The following is a 6000-nucleotide window of genomic DNA, read 5'->3' on the forward strand; positions in this document are numbered from 1 at the left end:
CGTCTGGGAATCATATATTTAGCGCCCACTGCATAGCATACACATCATAGTTAGATGTTCGTCCCGACGGATCCGCTGGTTAAAACCGTGTGTGGAGAGAGAGAGAGAGAGAGAGAGACTAGAGAGAAAGAGAGAGAGAGCCGGGCCGGAAGGGGGGGGGGGGGGGTGGTGAAGAGGGAGATGCCGGACGGTTGGGTTCAGTTTTTGGACACTGTGTTTCAGTTTTCGGGGGGCGGGGGTGGGGGTGTTGACGGTGGAGACAAAGAAAGACTGAATAAATAGTTTTTGTGTACATCAGTACAACAATTGATGCTATACATTTTTGTCGAATTAGTCGTAAAAACCTGGAGTATGATCACTGACACTGACTTTAAAAATCACCGTATAAAGCCTTCCATATTTTGCAACTTTTCAACTTTTAACTTCGATATGATAAATCTTTCACAGTTTTCTAAATTTACTTCGGTCAATGCCCTTATTTGTAAAGAAAGCTGCGCGTTCAGACGCCTCCCTCTTCCCAGTGGACTATTTTTTTCTTCTTTTTCATACTGCAAACAGAAATTCAACCCCGGTCCTGATCAAGGGGGTGCTCAAAGGGACGCCACTCCATCATCATTCCATTTTCAGACTAAAACACGCTGGCCTCCCTTGAATAGAGACCCGAACCACAGAGCGTCGCTCAAGCTGTTGAGGCGGCCATGATGTATCGCTCCGAGGGGCGGGTTGCTACTGTCTTCAGCCTTTGCTCCGCCAGAAATAGAATCCGGAAAGGGCGTGTCTGGAAAGCGTTTTGCCTGCCATTAGCCGTAATGACCACGAACGGACTTTTTCCCTCCAGTCGTTAAATCTGTAGCAAAAAGGTGTCAACAAAGGCGGGACCGAAACCCGCACGTTCAGTGATGGGTTGACATTTTATTGAGGCTGACCGAAGAGGCTGAACAAAATGGCACACTAAAACATATAAATGGAGCTTGAACAAAATGGAAAGCTGTGTCCATATTCTAAAGTAAATCAAGTTTAGAAAAAAAAAAAGAAAAAAGATTCTCAACACAGGAAGTAGTAGCAAGGCTGTTTGTTGAGTTTTGGTATATGTCTAAGTGGAAGGATGCTCTCATCACATGTAAAAGCCTAAGCAAGTTTGTTGTGATAAATATCTAAACGTTTACACTTTAATGAAGGTATCTTTAATGGACAATATCGTATACTGTAATCATAGACCTATAATAGATCTAAATATAGGTCCCTGCTGTAATAGACGAATTCCTAAAATAACTCTGTTGAGTTGATATGGGTAGTGAAAGAGTGAACACCCTTGCTTTTACTGGGACAACCATTGGAGGGTCAATCACTAGCGAGGGGTATGTCGGACACACATTGGAGGGCCAATCACTAGCGAGGGGTATGTCGGACGACCATTGGAGGGTCAATCACTAGCGAGGGGTATGTCGGACACACATTGGAGGGCCAATCACTAGCGAGGGGTGTGTCGGACACACATTGGAGGGCCAATCACTAGCGAGGGGTGTGTCGGACACACATTGGAGGGCCAATCACTAGCGAGGGGTGTGTCGGACACACATTGGAGGGCCAATCACTAGCGAGGGGTGTGTCGGACACACATTGGAGGGCCAATTACTAGCGAGGGGTGTGTCGGACACACATTGGAGGGCCAATCATTGGCGAGGGGTGTGTCGGACACACATTGGAGGGCCAATCACTAGCGAGGGGTGTGTCGGACACACATTGGAGGGGCCAATCACTAGCGAGGGGTGTGTCTGAAACACGTGGACAGGAGCACGTGTGAAGTTTATTTGTCCGAGAAAAAGCAAGGGTATTCACTCTTTCACAACCCATACAAATCCGACAGAGTTATTTCGGAACATCGTCCATTGTCATTACCGTGTTGTAATGTGTAAGCAAACCATTTGCCAGTGCTGCCATTGCGTCCTGTACGGCATATGTCGTAGAATGTCACAAAGTTGATGGAGATGGCGGAAAGCGTCAACTCTCTCGTGTTTTTTTTACATTTAGTCAAGTTTTGACTAAATGTTTTAACATAGAGGGGGAATCGAGACGAGGGTCGTGGTGTATGTGTGTGTGTTTGTGTCTGTCTGTGTGTGTGTGTGTAGAGCGATTCAGACTAAACTACTGGACCAATCTTTATGAAATTTGACATGAGAGTTCCTGGGAATGATATCCCCGGACTTTTTTTTCATTTTTTCGATAAATGTCTTTGATGACGTCATATCCGGCTTTTAGTAAAAGTTGAGGCGGCACTGTCACACCCTCATTTTTCAATCAAATTGATTGAAATTTTGGCCAAGCAATCTTCGACGAAGGCCGGCCTTTGGTAAATTGCATTTCAGTTTGGTGGCTTAAAAATTAATTAATGACTTTGGTCATTAAAAATCTGAAAATTGTAAAAAAAAAGATTTTAATAAAACGATCCAAATTTACGTTCATCTTATTCTTCATTATTTTCTGATTCCAAAGGCATATAAATATGTTATATTTGGATTAAAAACAAGCTCTGAAAATTAAACATATAAAAATTATGATTAAAATTAATTTTCCGAAATCGTTTTAAAAACTATTTCATCTTATTCCTTGTCGGTTCCTGATTCCAAAAACATATAGATATGATATGTTTGGATTAAAAACACGCTCAGAAAGTTAAAACGAAGAGAGGTACAGTAAAGCGTGCTATGAAGCACAGCGCAACCGCTACCGCGCCAAACAGGCTCGTCACTTTCACTGCCTTTTGCACTAGCGGCGGACTACGTTCAGTTTCATTCTGTGAGTTCCACAGCTTGACTAAATGTAGTAATTTCGCCTTACGCGACTTGTTCCTTCTTCTTCTTCTTCTTCTTCTTCTTCTTCTTCTTCTTCTTCTTCTTCTTCTTCTTCTTCTTCTTCGTTCATGGGCTGAAACTCCCATGTACACTCGTGTTTTTGCACGAGTGGGTTTTTACGTGTATGACCGTTTGTACCCCACCATTTAGGCAGCCATATGCCGTTTTCGGGGGATGCATGCTGGGTATTTTCGTGTTTCTATAACCCACCGAACTCTGGATTGCAGGATCTTTTCCGTGCGCACTTGGTCTTGTGCTTGCGTGTACACACAAAGGGGGATAAGACACTAGCCATGAGTTTGAAATCCACTGCGTGCAATGGCAAGGTATTGAAGTCTCTGTGGAAAATGTTCATTGACGTATCACAGATCCACCCCTGAGGCTCGTCTCAACGGTCCCAGCCCCGGGGACTCAATCTGTGACTGTGGCGTTCACATAGGCCTACCTATTCTATCATCGTGTATGTGATGTTAGAGTGCAGTATTGAAGTACGTTGGAACCCCCCTTTTAAGTCCTCATTTTGTTTAATCAGAAAACGTGGGCGGCTTAAAACGGGGGCCAATTTACAGAGGTAATAAACAGATAATCTGAGAAAACATTGTCTTAAAAAGGCGGGAGTCTTACTTGAATTGGGGGGTCTTAAAAGGGGGGGGGGGGGTCATTGTACATGAAACAACGCTAAAAGAGCTCTCTCTCTCACTGGCTCTTTATCTCTTTGTCTCTCTATGTCTCTATTTCTCCCTGTCTCTCTCACCCTTTCTCTTTGTGTGTGTCTCTCTCCCCCTGTATCTATGCCTCTGTCTTTACCCTCCTCCCCCCTCTCTCTCTTTAATCCTTGTTAAGTAAAGTTCAATTCAATTCAATTCTCTCTCACTCACACTCTTTCTCTGTCTTTGTTCCTCCCTGTCTCTATCTCTCACTCACCCTTTCTCTTTGTGTGTGTCTCTCTCCCCCTGTGTCTCTGTCTGCAGGCTCTGTCTGTCTCCGTCTCTCTCTGTCTCCCCCCCTCTCTCTATAACCCTCTCTATCTCTCTGTGTGCGTCTCTCTCTCTGTCTCTATCTCCCCCTCCCCCCCCCCCCTCTCTCTCTCCCTCACCAAACATCGCACCAGTCTACTTTGGTCTCAGTGGTGGCTGGATCCCAATGAATACGAGCGAGGTGAACGGGACGGGGTGACTGGATGCTGAGGTGATGGATGACCCGAGCTGTGTGTCACCTACACGTGTTGCCTTATCTCCCCTCGACGCCCCCCCCCCCCCCCAACCGTCTGTTCCTCCCTCTCCCTCCCTTTCGTTTACTTCATCCCCCATCTTCACAAAATTATCAAGTACCGTTAGCAGGCTGATTTTGTTTGGGTTTGCTGGTTGGTTCAGTCAATGGTTGGTTGGTTGATTGGTTAGCTTGCTGGCTTGTTTATTTGTTTGTTTGTCTGTCTGTCTGTCTTTCTGTCGATTCTGTGTGTTTTTGTTGTTGTTTGATGTTCATTACTATCCTCCTCCCTTCCTTTCTATGTGTATGCTTGCTTGTTTTGTCTTTGTCGCCGTATTGTTAATTTTATTCATCGTTTAATTAATTACTTATTTACGCGTTTATTTTGAATGTATACATACATGTGTGTGTTTGTTTCTTCGTTGTTTTCTGTTGTTTTGTTTTGGTTTGTGTTACTGTTACTGTTAGTGTTACTGTTACTGTTACTGTTAGTGTGACGTGTATTTGTAATGTTTCTTGTGTGTGTTATTAATGTGTTCTGTTCGTGTTTTTCTTTCTCTGTTCCTGTCCTATTTTCTTTCGTGTCTTATTTGTCTTATTACTCGGACCTTTCTCTCATTCTTTTTCTCGAGATTTTCTTCCTTTTATTTTTTTATTTTTATCTGTATGCTTATTTTCGTGTTTAAAAAAACCTCTTTATTTAATGTTTTTTAAAAATTGTTGAATATTTTTTTTTTTATCTTTTTTTTATTTTATCAGAGATCACTTGCAGAGGAAGGGAGCGGTAATTGATCATCTTCCTGTTGACCTTTGACCCTCCGAAATGTAGACCGGTGTCTGATTCTGACACTGCTGAGATACGTTTCTGAAATGAACACGAAATTTCTTGTGGTTTCAAAGGTTATGTGCACCTATCAAGTATAATTTTGGTGGTTTTGTTTGCGCGGTACGGCAAGCCATCATGGGCAAAAGTCAGCGTAGACTCGGATGAAACTGACTCTCGTAGATCATAGACCATTTATTCTGGACCGCCAACTAGCTCTCTCTCCGCTCTTTCTCTCTATTACGAGGTAGCGCCTCTCGCATTTAGGAACCTACGCTTACATGGCCTTTCAGGAATCAGGGGGACGTCATATCCGGTGTCGATTGTAAACATGGACGAAGTTGCCGAGGTAAGTTCTGAAAATGGTAAGTTCTGAAAATGCTGAAATAAACTCAGCAAAAGTGCATGATATGGAACATGTTTTTGGATGAGTTTTGTTAAGTTTAGTTTGGAGTTTTGGAAAATCCAGTTCATTGTCACCTCCCATTGTCACAAATAACTGGAGCGTGCTTTCTTTTTACTGTCTTCGAATCGCTGGCCTTTCAAACCGGACGTGACGCGCCCCTGAAAGTCGAGAGTCGTAACCTCGAAGGGTCACGTGACGAGTTGGCGGTCCAGGCTATTTGGTCTATGCGTAGATACACTGCCTTTGGGTTTAGGAGATCTATATAACCAAGAGTGTAATTGTATTCTATTATTATATTCAAGAAACAAAGGCACATAAGCGCTCTAAACAAAGACAGCTGTATAAAGTAAGGCAGAGTTATGCGGGACCATTGCCCCAAAAGGTGAACCACAAAAATTGCCGGGTAGGTCGTCCTTAAAAAAAACACAAATAAGTCTATAAGTTTATAATTCGGGTCGTGCAGCATTTACCTCCCCTGGTCGACCGCCATGTGCAAACTTGATTAGTCCGTGCACATGTTGGGTGCTGACTTATCTCCCCTACATTGGCGGCAGCTCCGCAAGATGGCTGCCTAACGGAATGAACGCTGACAGCTCGATTTAACAACGGTCTGGAATCACACCCAAAATGCGTGTCAGCCACCCGCTCTCGCATTTGCTTTATCAGCTAATTAAACGGCAAGTGAGCGCCCGATGTTAGCTAATTACCGC

This window comes from Littorina saxatilis, linkage group LG14 (assembly GCF_037325665.1).
Source record: "Littorina saxatilis isolate snail1 linkage group LG14, US_GU_Lsax_2.0, whole genome shotgun sequence".
Classification (NCBI taxonomy): Eukaryota; Metazoa; Mollusca; class Gastropoda; order Littorinimorpha; family Littorinidae; genus Littorina; species Littorina saxatilis.